Source organism: Urocitellus parryii, chromosome 7 (genome assembly GCF_045843805.1).
Source record: "Urocitellus parryii isolate mUroPar1 chromosome 7, mUroPar1.hap1, whole genome shotgun sequence".
NCBI lineage: Eukaryota > Metazoa > Chordata > Mammalia > Rodentia > Sciuridae > Urocitellus > Urocitellus parryii.
Genome location: NC_135537.1, coordinates 105,859,469 through 105,876,115, shown reverse-complemented (window position 1 = coordinate 105,876,115; position 16,647 = coordinate 105,859,469). Strand labels below are relative to the sequence as shown.

General features: G+C 39.3%; 1 pseudogene across 1 annotated transcript in view; it reads left to right on the top strand.

Moving 5' to 3' along the window:
- Nucleotides 1-15,551, top strand: part of LOC144255919 (junctophilin-1-like) — a 79,376-nt pseudogene extending 63,825 nt beyond the window's left edge. Inside the window, exons 4-5 of the transcript XR_013343999.1 lie at nt 3,655-4,299; nt 15,453-15,551. The product of XR_013343999.1 is annotated as a junctophilin-1-like (transcript). The remainder of the gene's footprint in view (nt 1-3,654; nt 4,300-15,452) is intronic.
- The last annotated feature ends 1,096 nt before the right edge of the window (nt 15,552-16,647 follow it).

Below are 16,647 nucleotides of genomic sequence, written 5' to 3'. Positions count from 1 at the left end.
ACATGAGCATTTAATGTTCCTTAATCTTGAGATAGATACTGGTGATTTTTTTTGCAAATATAACTTTTGCACTTATCCTTTAAGGACATTATAAGAACTTAGTCATTTGTGTAATTGATTCAGTGTTATGTGGTTTACATTAAAATTCCATCAGCTCCAAGAGTCTGGACTATCTTAATTGTCTTTGCTCCATACATTCACTTCCAGACCTAGATGGGTAGGTTCAGCAAAGCTATAAAATCAAATGACAGTAAAACACAAATAAAGCCAACTCTGATGGCATTTTAGACAAAGGGGTGACATATTTTAGGATATGTGTCAGACTCTCAGGAAAGTATACTTTACCACAGAACATAAGGATGGGTTGTAAAAGTAAATCTGCAATAGAATCACAAGGGGCTTCTCCCCAGAGGAGCAGTATGAAAGACATTTTGGACTTTAAAGAGTAGGGGCAAAGGTTGGGAGTGCAGCTCAGTGGTAGACCTGGTGCTTAGCATGGGTGAGGGCCTGGATTTGATTCCAGGTGTCAAAAATAAATGAACAAATGTAAAAAGCAGGACTGAGTCTTCTGATGGGAAACATAATCACCTCTTGTGCTTCCTTCTTCCCTCAGTATCCAGCACATAGCACCAAGGAAGAATTCAGAAACAAAGATGTCATCTTTTGCACGTATTACATTTGCCCCTCTTCTTCATCCGATCAATGCCTCTTGCTGGGCCAGGAAATCGTACCACCATCTTTGATGGAGGAGTTGAAAGAAAGTAGCCAATTTTGAAAAGAGGGCACTTGGCTGAGGCTGGTGGTATGTACCTGTAATCCCAGTGATTTGGAAGGTTGAGACAGGAGGATGAAAAATTCAAGACCAGCCTGGGTAACCCTGTCTCAAAATAAAAAGGGTTGGGGATGTGGCTCAGTTGTAGAGCATCACAAAAGACAGTGCGAAGGATGCTTACCAAATTAGGAAAGGAAATATGAATTATTTTTTATTAATTTTTATGTATATATGACACTGGAATGCATTACAAATCTTATTACACATAGAGAGCACAATTTTTCGTATCTCTGGTGGTATACAAAGTATATTCACACCAATTCATGTCTTCGTACATGTACTTTGGATAATGTCCATCACATCCCACCATCATTTCTAAACCCATACCTTCTCTCTTCCCCTCCCTCCCTTCTGCCCTATCTAATAGGGTTCATCTATTCCTCCCACATTTCCCCTCCCTACCCCACTATGAATCAGCCTCCTTATATCAGAGAAAACACTTGGCATTTGGTTTTGGGGGATTGGCTAACTTCATTTAGCATTATCTTCTCCAATGCCATCCATTTACCTGCAAATGCCATGATTTTATTCTCTTTTATTGCTGAGTAATATTCCATCATGTATATATACCACATTTTTTTAATCTATTCATCTACTGAAGGGCATCTAGGTTGGTTCCACAGTTTAGCTATTGTGAAATGTGTTGCCATAAACATTGATGTGGCTGTGTCCCTGTAGTATGCTGTTTTTAAGTCCTTTGGTATAGACAGGATAGCTGGATCAAATGGTGGTTTCATTCCCAATTTTCTAAGGAATCTCCATACTGCTTTCCATATTGGCTGCACCAATTTGCAGTCCCACCAGCAGTGTATGAGTGTGCCTTTTCCCCCCACATCCTCACCAACACTTATTGTTGTTTGTCTTCATGATAGCTGCCATTCTGACTGGAGTGAGATGAAATCTTAGTTTTGATTTGCATTTCTCTAATTGCTAGCGATGATGAACATTTTTTCATATATTCATTGATTGATTGTATATCCTCTTCTGAGAAGTGTCTGTTCAGGTCCTTGGCCCATTTATTGACTGGGTTATTTGTTGTTGTTGTTGTTTTGTTGTTATTGTTTGGTGCTTAGCTTTTTGAGTTCTTTATGTACCCTAGAGATTAGTGCTCTATCTAATGTGTGAGGGGTAAAGATTTTCTCCCCAAATGTAGGCTCTCTATTCACCTCAAAGATTGTCTCTTTAACTGAGAAGAAACTTTTTAGTTTGATTCCATCTCATTTATTGATTCTTGGTTTTCATTTTTGTGCCAAAGGAGTCTTATTAAGGAAGTTGGAGCCTAATCCCACATGATGGAGATTAGGGTCTAGTTTTTCTTTATTAGTCACAGGGTCTCTGGTTTTATTCCTAGGTCCTTGATCCACATTGAGTTAAGTTTTATGCATGGTGAGAGACAGGGGTTTAATTTCATTTTGTTGCAAATGGATTTGCAGTTTTCCCAGCACCATTTGTTGAAGATGCTATCTTTTCTCCAGTGCATGTTTTTGGTACCTTCGTCTAATATAAGATAGTTGTAATTTTGTGGGTTAGTCTCTGTGGCGTCTATTCTGTACCATTGGTCTACCAGTCTGTTTTGGTGCTGGTCAGTGATCTCGCAGCAAGTAAGAGAGGATGGCTTCCTCACCGTAGACTTGAGAGATGGTTTGTCAGCTCCTGCTCATTTACAAAGGTGGCCAACCACATTGTGTGTGACCTTGACCTCATATCATGGTAATGGAAAGCAGCTGGGAGGAGTGGTGGCCAAAGTGTGCACAGGACTAGGTCCTGGGGTGAGACCTAAAGTGCCTAAGAGGAGGGTGCTGCCTTGGAGAACTGTCCCAGGTCCCCCAAGTTGCCCCAGTCAGTACCACAGGCATCCTTAAGTGCTGTCAGCCTGTGCCATCTTTTGATGCACTCTGCTTCTTTATAACTTATTCCTGGTAAAAATGCACTTTTTAAAAACTGAACATTTTTCTATTCCTAGAAAATAACACTATTGTTACAAACATCATGAAGTATATAAAGTAAATCAAAATCCTGAGGCTAAAAATCCTGAGGCTGCAGCCTCAAAGACAACTGCTTTGTCTTGACTTGGACACCTGCAGAACATCTGTTTGTCACAGCTGTGAGTGGACAACCTGGAAAGGATTTGTACAGCACATCCTAAACTACAGGAGTTGTCCCAACTAGAAAGTTTTTGGTTTGGGGGATTTTTTGAATATTTATTTTGTAGTTTTAGGTGGACACAATATCTTTATTTTATTTTATTTTTATATGGTGCTGAGGGTGCTTCATGCATGCTAGGTGAGCGCTGTCCCCCTGAGCCACAACCTCAGCACCCAACTAGAAAGTTTTAATGATTCTTTGATGACAGATCATTACCAATATGTTATCTGCAGAGTTTGCCTTACAATATTGATACATTATTACATTTTCAAATACAAGAGTCACTTCTTTATATAAGAATGTGCTTTCTGTGTTTTAAGTGTACAGTGGTAATTTGGATAAATAGGTTAATTATGGTGTTCCTCTACCAACATGAATTTCACCTCTATGTTCTGCAGGTACAGAAGAATAATACAATTAGGGAAGTTAGAGTTGATTGATTGTTATGGCTATCAAAATAGGACAATTAACAGAATGTATTGTCGTAAAAGTACCCTTTCAGTAATAAACAGTATCTTTTCCTGGAAAATGAAATGTGTTCATGCTTAGTCAAAGCCTTATAAACAGATTTAAAGGGGAAAAAGTTAATCTCCTTTAGAAAAAAAAAAAAAAAGACTATAGAGAAACCTGATATACAAGACTTTACATCTTATTTTTCTTTTTTTCTTTTTTCCCATGCCCCGATTACATCAAACAGAGATTGCAGGAAGGTGTAGATGCTAAAGAAAACCCAGAAGAAAAGGTACCAGAAAAGTCACCTACCCCAAAGGAATCTCCTCATTTTTATAGAAAAGGCACGACACCCCCGAGGTCTCCTGAGGCAAGTCCCAAACAGAGCCACTCTCCCCAACCTCCCTCCCCAAAGTCCATGAAGAAGCAAAACCCCAGCTCCGGGGCCAGACTCAATCAAGATAAAAGGAGTATGGCTGACGAGCAGGTGACAACTGTCGTCAATAAGCCCTTGATGTCAAGGCTCCCTCAAAGGAGGTCGGCGCCATCGTGTCCCAGTCCAAGTACTCTGGCCGCCACCACATCCCCAACCCCAGTAATGGGGAGCTGCATTCTCAGTATCACGGCTACTATGTGAAACTGAACGCCCCCCAGCACCCTCCAGAACACATGGGGGACGATGATGAAGCGCGCCGTCTTCCTCAGCACTGGTGCACAATCCATTGCCTAACAAGTGGAGTCCCCCCAAACCTGTGACAAAACCAGTTGCCAAAGAAAGCAAAGCTGAGCCAAAAGCTAAGAAGTCTGAACTTGCTATACCAAAGAATCTAGCAAGCAAAGATTCGTGCCCTTTGGAAAAAGAAGCCAATTCAGTAAGTCTCACCACAAGTGTTTTCTTTTCCTTCCTCCCCTTTGGTCCTTTCGGGGAGCCACAGAGGGTGGTGCGCATCTCCATAACTGCCTGGGCTCACAGAGGTCCTAGGGTCACGGGGTTATTTAGAGTTTAACACCTTGGTAGCTTGAGCTAGCCAGAGCTCTCCAGGCAGGTGTTCCAGGGGCACATTCCGTTGCTACCTTAGACATTAACTCAGGCAGGCGAGACCTGACCAACCTAGGACCACCTCACATTCTAGCAAGCCTCTGTCCGCTCTTCTTGGTGATCTTCATGGTGGCTTCTGCTCTGACTGCTAGAAAGGAAACATGCCTTTCCCTCCCAGAGCTCTAGGAGGGAGTTCTGAACCCTCCCTTGACCCTCCCACTGTGGTCAGCTTCTTTACACAAAAAGAACATCTCTTCTAGCATTGTGAATTCTTCTCATAAAGGTTTAGCTTGGAGTTTACTTAATGAGCCTGGCTTTGCAGCGAGAACATTTTTCTTCCCCAAAAGAGAAATTTTTTAGTAGTTGAAGAAGATGACTTTGGTCTTCTAATTTCAGAATGTAAATGCTCTGGCAATTTCAGTTTTCTGGTAGATCCTAGTTATTATCAATGAATCTTGAACATTTGTTATTTGGCCAGAATGTTCTGTGTTAATGAAAAATGCCTATGTGCTTCTTCATGTCTGATTTATTTGTTGGATAATATGTGGAATTAATATGTTATCAAATTCTGTAGAATTCCTATTAACCTGAAGCTAAGTAATTACTGATTTAAAAAAATGACCTTTGACACTGAGGCAGTGGGTGTTAAATGTAGCTAGGGAATAAGCCACAGCTCACCTGATATGTACTAGTTATGTCAGAGACATGTGCATACTGATGTAGACTAGTGTCTTGGCCAACAAGGTTATAACATTGGTTTCTCAGTTTTGGCTGCTCCATTTACTCATAGGATTAAACTAACACAATTCATCTTTTGAATTAATTTATACTTGAAATTTCTCACATCTCTTTTGCTAATGTCTGTAAAACACTAGCTCTCTTTGTCCCCAGGTTTTCAACTTTTAAATTAGCTAAATGTAAATTAATCGGATTAGCTGGATTACCCAAGAGTCAACCTCTATGGAGCTAAATGATTTTTAGAATAGGCTAATATTATGAGATTCTGGCTGTTCAGCAAGCATTCATTTTTAAAATATTTAACATTAATTTGTCAGTATCCTGATATTAACTTAATATTATCACTGCTGAATTTGTTAAATGTAATAATGATTTCTCTTATGTGTATCCATGAGATAGAAAAAGGAGATAGACTGTCTATTTCTAGATAGACCAGTATTATCTGATTTATAAGGGAGAAATTCAAACAGGCCTTCAAGCTTATATTTTTATATATCTAGTAGTATGTTCGGTGGACTTCCATAACTCTACAGGGGAAACATGTGTTCCAGTGTCCTGCTCATTAGGCTGTGGTTTAAAAAAAAAAAGGCCCTGTTGACTTTCCTAGTTTTAACCTGCAAGCATCTTCTGTGAAGCAGTACTGCAGATATGTTTGGTGACTTCACAGCCTCCTGATTTAGAGAAAGCATCTGTTCTGCTTATATGAGGAATCATGGTTCTTGGATTTGGCCAGGCATCTTCAACCTGCAGGGGTCAGTCTTGAGGGTTCCTGTTCACAACCCAGGGAGAGAGAGGGCCCAGCAGCTCTGCAGCCTCCCAGGCTTCAGGCTGCCCCTATGTGTGAAGGTGACAGCGTCACTCGGCACCTTTGTGTGAAAATATTGTCTTCTTCATGATGACAGAAAGCTGCCTTTCATAGTCCTGACAACCTCCTCCAGGATTTAGGAAGTGACACCATCGTTTGACTGTTTTAGTCAGCTTTGCTCACTATGACCAAAAGAACTGATAAGAACAATTAGAAGAGGATAAGTTTATTTGAGGCTTATAGTTTCAGAGGTCTCAGTCTGTAAATGGCTGACTCCATAGCTGTGGGCCCAAGATGAGGCAGAACATCATGGCAAAAGAGTTTAGAGGAGGAAAGCGTCTCATGACATGGCACCAGGAAGCAAAGAGAGCTCCATTCACTAGGGACAAAATATCAATCAACCCCAAAGCACACTCCCAGTGACCCACCTCCTCTAGCCACTTCTCACCTGCCTACAAGTACCACCCATATAAGTTAATCCAGGTTAGAGCTTTCATAACCCAATCATGTCACCTCTAAACTTTCTTACATTGTCTCACATGTGAGGTTTTGAAGAACACCTCATATCTAAACCATGATGATGACCAACCTGAATCTGAGATTTTATAGTCAACCAGCTTACCTGATTGAGGTAATACTGACTAGTAGCTAAGAGCACAGATTTGAAATATCTGGGCAAGTTTACTAACTATTCTGCCTTAGTTTCCTCATACGTTCATTCCTATCTCAACATTAAAGAATTAAAGTGTTAGAGATAACACAAAGTTCTTAGTACCGTGCTGAGCACATGCTCAGAAAGCATTGCCTATTATTATGTTTCATTTCCAGTGTACTAGTTGAAGCGTAAATAGTTCCTAGGTATTCTAACAGATTTGATCCATCTTCAGGATCACCCTGGATATTGATCTCCTAGAAATACAGAAAACCTTCTAGGACACAGACTAACACTTAGAGCAAATTAACAACTTGATCATGAAGTAGGAGAAGGGAGGCTCAGAAGCCTTAGGAAACTTGTGATGGATGTGGGCATGGTTACCTGTAGGCTCATGTCCAGGAGTGTGCATCCTACGTGATGTGGATATTCATAGAGGGTTTTAGAACATGGAAACTCTGGTAAGAGCCAGAACAACTGTCTGAGCCTTATTACAAGGCAACAAGTTAAGAGTCCTCCAATCAAGAATCTCCACCTATCCTGAAAGCTGACTGCACTTTTTTTCTCAGCCATTACTATGGTCAGCTTCCAAGTTTGTTTTGAGATTTACCTGATCTTTCTTTTGAATTTATGCAAAACTTAAAGCATCCCTGCGGGTTAAGTTTGAATCTCACAAAAAAATGTAAATTCATATAATTGAATTTTCCTATTAATACTAAATTAAACTTTTCTCTTTGCATATGATTTTAGTTAGGGAAGTTTTTACATTTGATATAAATAAACTCTATTTCCAGCAGAAAATTTCTCACAATTTTAAATGTGAATGATTATCTCTTAATGAAAAGAAAATTTCCATTCATTCCTTAAGGTACAATTTCTTTCCATATTTTGACCCCCACTTTTGCTTGTTTAACGGTCTTCTAATATGGACTTCAGTTTGCCCGTTGCTGTAGTTTCCATTACACCTGTCCCAATCAGTCTTGAAGAGCAAGACTTTTTTTTTTTCCATTTTGCTATTTTAAGCTACAACTGGCCCGCACAATCATATTTATGGGACTTCACCTTAAAGCTTTTCACCCCATGGCCTGCCTGGGTATCTGAAGAACACCGAGGTCACGGCTTGATATCTAAAATAGTGTCCCAGATTTTCATTTTTCACCTGGTGTTGGTTTGAACCTCTCATAACTGGATTGCTCTCACCTTCACTGAGTCATCTTTAAAAATAGTTTTATAAATGGAGCTACACTGATAGAATAAATATGTATGTGTGTGTTAGAATATTTCCAGGATAAATATATATGTGTTCAGAAAAATGCATATTTATTTATTTTTCATTCTGGATAAGGCATTTATCCAGGCATTTATTCATTATTCAAGGAATCCAGATTATCAGTATAATGAGATGTGAGCCAAAACTTGAAGATGAGAACTAAATTCACCCCAAGACATTATCCAGACCCAGAATACCAACCAATTCATAAGAGACTGGTAAATTCACAGAACTTTGGAAGGATTTATAGGAAGAACATTAATTCAGGGTATCATAACTTTTGGGGGGAGGGGTGCTGAGGATCAAATCTGGGCCTCATGCATGCTAGACAACTGCTCTACCAACGATGCACATCCACAGCCCCACATCTACAGCCCCTACCATAAGCTTTTAAAGTTGGCTTTACTAAAGGTACCTTCTCGGTTGATTCCCCTTTTGCTGGGTCCCCTTAGGATACTGACTCTGCATTATATATTGTCCAGATCCAGTTCAGATCCACTTTCCCTCATCTTTCATATCACTAAGTTATCTTTGGAGAATTACAAATTAAATGCATTGACCCAAAAGAGTTGAAATAATACCACTCATGAATCAAACCAAGTCAAAGTATATAGCAGTAATGGCATTTCCTTAATTTCTGTACTCAGTTATGAATGTTGAAAGATCATCATGATTATATTCAGAGTTGTAGGAATTTCCTAAATTATTTCTGCATTTCTCAGCCCTGAAAAATTGTGTGAAATGTTGTGCAGGTTAGTACTCTCCTATGAATTTGGAATATAACTCTTCCAAAAGAGCAGTTGGTCCTTCGCAAGATTTGGTGCTTATTTGATACTATGGAAATTACAGGACATAGATGAAAATGTGATATTAAAGAATTTGATGGGAAATTGCTTTTAAACTAAGGCCCAGGGCTTTAACAAGGATGTAGAGAAAAGAGCCTAGAGCTGCAAGTGGACAGGATAAGGTTTAGGTCTACCTGTGTAATTTGTTCAAAGGGGCTGATGAACTTTGGGCAAGACATCTACCCTCTTGAAGCTCTGTAAAATGGAACTAATAATCTCATATGAAGAATAAACAACAAATAATCTACTTATAAATGTTTAGCCCTCTGCCTGGCATTATGAAAACCTATTTTCCTCCCATTACTTGGGGCTTAAGAACCGGGGGTCTTCTTTTCCTTGATACTCCCTCTCTCAAGGGCACCTTGTTTTATTCCCCCTCCCGTTTTACTCATTACTCAGGTGTCCTTTGATCAGTACCTGAATCTGTTTTGAAGATGCTGGGTCTCATTAAATAGGGTTGCCCCAGTGAATTGGGCGCCCCCACAGCTCATGAACTGCATACAGTGGAGAACAAGATGAGGCCCCCATAAAGCTCAGGGTCCAGGTGAGAACATGCAGTGCAATAACAGATGACAATAAATGTGACAACAGAACAGGGAAAGAACAGAGCACCCTGACCTCTACCAGGGAGATGTGTCTCAGGGCAGGAGGAGAGCTCCTTCAGGAAGTGACATATGACCCAAGCCCAAGGCCCAGAGAGAGAGGGCTCCACAGTGGCAGTTCCAGCCTTCCTTACGCTGCCACTAGAAGGACATTTGAGGCCTCAACAACATTGTTTTAGTCTTGTCTTGTTTGATATCCAAATAGAATATCAATATTTCCTTATCTGTAAAATAAGAACAGTAAAGTTCCCTGTCTTACCTACCTCTTAAGACCAGTTTGGAACACTTCAATGCTATTTAGGAATTATATGCTCTTTTAATAGTAAACACCAAGATTGCATCTTTCTAATGAAGGTAGCCTCTCCGAGGGCCAGTCCTGAGCACATAGGCCCTGAGAGGCCTATTTGTTTGAAGTTAACAAAATCTGAGAGCCTCAGAGTATCTGGTACTCCAGTCATCAAAACAGGATTCTGCATTCTGTTAAATATAACTTTATTTCTGTAATGGTGAAGTTGTGATTAGAGGAGTAAAAAGTTAGACCTAGAGGAATAACTTCTGAAAGTATTCCAATTCCCACTTAAACATTTTTACGTACTAAAGAAGGTAGGATCCCAAAAGGGGACCAAGAAAAAGTAGGAATTAAAGAATCTCATTTTGAATTTTTCCTGATTTTTTTCTTGGCGGCTTCATTGTCCTCAAATTTTTACTCTCATTTTCTACCTGCCTTGAGGACACACTCTTCCTCATCTGAATGGATCTAACCACAACCGCTAATGCCCACCAGCCTGCAGCCCCCATGTGACAAACTGTCTCAATCTAGAGTGGGGTGCACTATCTTGAGGTGAATAGAGCATGTTATTATCAAAAACATTTTTAACCTAATTCAAGACTGGATTCCATTTTTAAAATATATATATATATTTTCTTGGTTGTCAATGGACTTTATTTTATTATTTTATTTATTTATAGGTGGGGAGAAGTCTGTGTGTTTGGGAAATCTGGAAACTGTTCTACATGCTCTTTTCATGCAATAACTATTTCTCAAAAGAGAAAAGCAAGCAGGCTCCCCAGGCACTGAGTGCCATTTGTAGTCTTCCCCTGCTTTGGAAAGTTGTGGAGCCAGGTCTTTCCAACTCAGTAGGTGGCTGCAGACGTGGCATATGCTGCCCTCCCGTCTAACTGTTCCTCAGACTGCATTCAATTGTTCCAGGTTTGAGAATTACCTGTGGGTCCGGCACTTCCCTCTCCCCCAAAAGATACTAGAGACCCCCATATAAATAATGCAGTTATTACTTCCAGGTGTTAGCAGGTTTATCAACTTAAACAGTCTCCTAGCAAATCCTAAAGCAAGAAGGCACAAAACAGGCTTCTGAAATAGGTTGGGAAAGGTACTGGAAAGGACATCAGTATTCTGGAGTAGACTCTCTAGGGATCTGATTTACAGGAGGAGGAGAAAACAGCCAACATACAGAATACTGCATTGCTCAGTAGTCACTGTGAACATGGATGGAATTCTGGCTGTGATCCCTTTTGCTTGTGGATCCTTCCCTAATTCATGCCCCTGGTTTCCTCATATATAAGGAAGGAAATGACCTTATTGAAGTGCTCAGTACAGTGCCTGGCAGGGGTAACTGCTTTGTATATTAGTTCTTACTAACTAGAAAAACTAGGATAAAATGTTTTAAATTCCTATTAGTGTCTCAAACACATTGAAAAGTATAGTGAGTCCAAACAATGCCTCTGTACAAAGCTTAATTATGCTGCAGGCCCTATCATGTCCTTTCCTCAGTGGAGCTTAGTATACCTTTCTCACACCTAGAGTTACCCTCTCTGATGCTAATGTGTGATTTCTGGTACAGAATATGAGACTTGCTTTACAGTGAACTTCCCTGTCAGTGTCTCATTGGATTCTTACAACATCCCTGTGGAAGTTCTCCTGCCATTAAATGATTTGCCCAAGATCACATATTCAAAAAGTTGAAATCCTGTATTGGAGTTCCAGATCTGACTAAATCTTGTGCTTTCTCATTTTATATATTGGCTAGCATTATTCTGCATTGTCACACATTGGTCATGAATATGTGGCAGATGCCATGGAATACAAGGTAACAGTTTGGGTCGAATGAATCCATTTCCGTAACTCTCATAAACTCCTTAATACTGCCAAGCTGACAGAACTATAGCAGTCTTAAAAATTCTGAATAGCATGTATTTACAGTTCTGTAGTTTCATGACTTAGTAAGGTACTATGCATTTTATATTTGATTTGAAGTTTATGAAGTACTAAATATTACTGAAGGATAAGCATTTAAGTGATATCTTGGCAGAGTTAGAGGCATGCTCTAAATGAACTTGGTGTGTGTGTGTGTTGAACGTAATCTCAGAATTAAACTGCACATTGGCATCTAGAAGATCTAAAAAGGTTTAGACCAATTCTGTGGTGTACTTTTGACATTGTATATCAATATTCCATAAAACTTTCTTGTATCCCAAGTCTGACTTATATGAACTATTAGTAGAATTAACTTGGAAGTGAGGGCCAGTGATTTATTCAGTTATGGATCAATAAAGCTGTTCACTTATTTGGTAAAAAAGTATATCAGTCCTTGAAAAGAATGGAGACAGATGAATTCAGTGGAAGAATATTGTGCTGATGTACAAACCCTTCCTTTCCCCCTCCTTGTCCCAAACTCGTGCATAAAATGTCAAGAACAATACTGAACATTCAGTGGAATCAATGATGATACTTGCCAAAGGAAAAGCAATGAGGGTCTGCAGCTTCAGGATTGTATGTGTCACAATTTTGTCATTTATGGCACATTACAAAAGAATCTGACAGATATGTGCAGTAAGAGAAGCAAAGGTGAGAAGAAGCTTTCTTCCTATTCTTGACAACAGTGTCCAACCAGTAGAGCAAGTACCCAAAGGTCATGTAGCTGCTTCGAACATTGATGGAAGATGCTAAAACCCTATAACATGTTGTAGAGCTAAAAGGTGGGGGAATCTGTTGAGCTCAACCAGAGACGGCATTTAAAAAGCAGCTTTGCAGCAGATAATTGGATCAAATTAAAAGTTAACAGAGGTTAGAAACATTCAAGTCCATACATTATTCAACAGGATAAATAGATATCAAACGTGTTTTTCTCTAAAACTAAGCAAAAATTTACATAGTAATATCACACAAGAAGGCACTAAAGAATGAGATATGTCTGTGCTCAGTATGATTTTTTTAAAAATTCTCTTTTAGTTGTATATGGATACAATACCTTTATTTTATTAATTTATGTGGTGCTGAGGATTGAACCCAGTACCTCACACATGCTAAGCAAGTGCTCTGCCACTGGAGCTGCAACTCCAGCCCCTCAAAATAAGATTTGATGTTATCTACACCTCTTTTGTCATGATATGTATAATGTGAGACATTTGAGGCAATTTTTCATTTCTTAGTGTCAACTTTGCTATTCGCCAGCATTTTCTTGCTTTATGGATTAATTTTCTTCCACTAGAATGTCTATGCATAGAAATATCTTTCTGTGTTTTCTAATCATGTCTCCTTTTTTCTCCACAAAATAGCATTTACTAATCTAAAAAATTCTAGTAAAATATATTTTGGTGTTTCCATTGGTTTGCTCAGTCTAATAACAATTCATCTATTTTTGTTTCAGCATTATAAAGATTACCTAAAGAAGGTTATAAAGGGAGCAATCCCAACCTCTTGTTACTCTGCTGAAACTTTAACTCTGTCCATGTGATCAGCACACTATTTCATGCCTCAGAGCTCTCCTAAACCTGAGCTCTGCTTTGCACCTAACCACACAGCTCCTCCTTCATCTCTCCAGGTCAGAAACATATTTCCACAAGCAGTTAACTAATGCAAACTATTTAACAAAATTGGATTAATGAAGTCCTCAATTCAAGCATGCAGCATTCACTTTCTCAGATGCCACTTTCATAAAACCAACCATACACTTCGTTTCACATCTTTCCACACTGAGTGCCTGAGCACTAAAGTATCTGTGTCCATTGTGGAATACTTTTAAAAATTGTTTTGGTGTCTGTAAAATGGAAACAATAATATCTGCCTAAGAGCTTTGTTATAAAAGTTCAAAATAGTGGACTCTCAGCATATAATAGATACTATTACAATGAATAGTCTCTCCATTTTTAGCAATTGTTACTTATTCTGTCATTAAACATTTATTACATGCTTCACACACGTGTACTAGGAATTGGACACAGGGCATCCAGCATGCTAGACAATTACCCTACCACTGGAGCTACACCTCAGCCCTGATGCTTCTTTTAGAAATGAAGTTCTATGAGCCTTTGGTCATTAAAGCATCACATCTTACTCTAAGGACTGCACTGTGCATATAGAATCACTTGTAGTTTATATAAATACATAGGTTCCTCTAAAAATCAAGTGTCAGACAATTAACATTCAAAGCTCCTGATGATCATCAAAAGGTACACTGGTGATCACTGATGCATCTCTCATAAAAGGCTTAGGAATATCCAATGATATAGAACACTCATTATGTATACTAAATACTACTATTCATTAATATCACAAAAACTGCATAATCAAAAGATTAAGGTATGAGAAACAAGCCTGAGAAAGGTTGGCCATAATGATTGTACTCTTGGTTGGAGGAATGAATTTCCTGAAGTGAGGGAGTTTTTTGCTGATAATGCAGATGTGTTAATGAGTCTAGTATTAAGTTTAATTGCTATGGCTAGGAATAGAGACAAATGATTCTTGGATTTAAATAAAAATACATTTAATCAGAAATTATAGCATGACAAAATGCCATTGCTAGATGTTCCAGAACTGAGTAGTCAGTGTAGCAACCATAAGTTTATGAATTCTGAGATTAGTAAATATTAAGAAAAAAAAATCAGAAAAGGAGATAAACCTATCTGCTCTAGAGCAGTGTAGACATCACATTGCTTATCTCACATCCTGTAGTAAGCTTAACTTTTCCTTTTCTTCCATAAGTAACAGGAAACAATTCTGCTTGAAACATGTTTTATTTACTATTTTAAGGAAAACCTAACAGGTTGAAGGTACCCTCCTGAGACTGTTTTATTATTTAAACACTTTGTCTTTCACCAAATCTCATTCTATTTGACCATCACACTATTGACAATGTAAATGCATTCTCATTTTAAAAAGGAAAAAAAAAGATAATTTGGTTGGCTGAAAACTTTTAACACACTTTAGAACCACCTGGAGGTAAAAACAGCTTGTGAAGCCCCTGCTTTCTGGCAGAGCTTCTGATTGTGTGGGCCTGAGAATTTGCATTTCTAACATGCTGACCAGCCAGGTGAAGCAGATGTTGCTGGTCAGGGATTTAGGGATCTAATTAAAGTGGTCCTCAACGGGGTTCCCCCAAGGACCCACTGTTCTTGTTAATCAAGCAAAGTGTAAGTATTAAGTGCCAATTTAATATTCAAGGCCCTCTTCTTGGTATTATGTGTGATGTAGTAAGGCAAAGAAAAAATAATGAAAAAGAATACACACCTAACATCTGTACAGCAACTTACTCTTGTGGTATTTCATGCTTATAATAACTCAGTGATCAAGGAAATGTCTTTCCCATTTTGCACATGAGAAAAGCAAGGCCCAGAGAGATGAAGATGGCTTCACAGAAGAGCTGAGTAGGAACAGCATCAGAACTCCTAGCCAGGGACCTCTGGTTTCAAGTCCTGGATGTTCTGACCCCCTACATTTCAGGCAGCTTCGACTCTATCTTCTGGCCACCAGGTATTAAAGACACAAAGCACTGTTGAAGAGTCCTGACTGCCATCAAGCCAGCTAGCAGAAAGGCTGGGTCCTTGGAGTTGATAGGGGTAAGACTGACATGTGAGGTTGAAGGCAATGCATTTTCTAATTATATGAATGAGAGTCATTCTCAGATGCATGTAGTAGTTTCTCTATAGACACTTCTCTCAAACCGTATATGATATTGGACCTCATTCTTTTAAGATTTGCACAATCAAATACTTTGCTTTTATCAGACAGTTCTCACATTTGCAAGCCTACACATAACTCCCTCTGTCCATCTGTGTAGATTTTTCTCCCTTTTGACCGGAAAAACAACAAAACACAGTCAAGGATGAGAATGGTGTCTGCACGTACTGATTCCATCATGTCCTGCTGACCTTCCCGAGTGACCACCAGGCCAGAAGAGGAAGCTGGATAATTAGAGAGAAGGCAGAGCCTGGAAGGAAGCAAGGGAGCTTTTAGGAAAACATCCTGGTCCTTATTTTTGTGCACAGATGTGTGTAGGATTTGGGAAATCAGTCCTTCAAAGGACAAAGACAAGTTCCCTTTCTGTCCCAGAGTTATCTTTGAATACTGAGTTTTCCACAAACAGTAGGACAACAGAGACAAAAGAAAAGAAAAATGCACAGGGTCCACAAACATGAAAGGATGCTCAGCCTGACTGGTAGCTAGGGTTATACAACTTACAGAAGAGATTTTTAAAATCCAGGACTTGCCACATTGATTATATTCTTAGCTAAAATGGAAAAAGGACCAGATATGGAGAGGACATATCTTAAATTGAGGTCTTTACTTTCCAAGCCCTGGGAATCTTTCCTTGATCCTTCCATGCTGTGAGGGATGCCCCTGACCAGCGATTCCAGACCCCTTACCCTGTCCTTAGCACACCACTCTGTAAAAGCAGCCATCCATTTTTCTGTTCCAACCCAAGGCTGTGTGCTTCTTGCAGGTTGAGGCTTTGTCCCATTTCTCAACCCCTGACACATTTAGGTGGTGTATCAATGCTATTAGTTAATGAGTATGTAAATAAAACAAACAATCCTGTCCTGGGGCAGCTGGCACTAATGTAAGAGAGCCATTTACCATGACATGCCCTGAGGACCTAACCCCCCAATTATTTTGTCTTTTTATTGTCCACACTACTTCAGGAGGAGAATATTGACTATTTTGTGGAAGAGAACAAAATCTGGGGTACTTGCAGAAATTCTATCTTTCCAAATTTATGGCTGATGGCCTTTGTAAAATCAATTTGCTAAGCAACTTGATCATACATCCAAAAAGACCAGCAGATCATTGACCTTAAGAAAACTGTTTCTTTGCACTTTGAGAGGACCCACCATATTTAAGATAGGGGGATAGCAGGATAGATGCTAGAAGCCTATTTCTTAAGTGAGAGAGCCTAATTCCTTACTTACCTCAGGGTAGCGACTACGGGGTAGAAAAAAATGGGACAGGTAAAAGCAACACCGAGGAAATCCAAT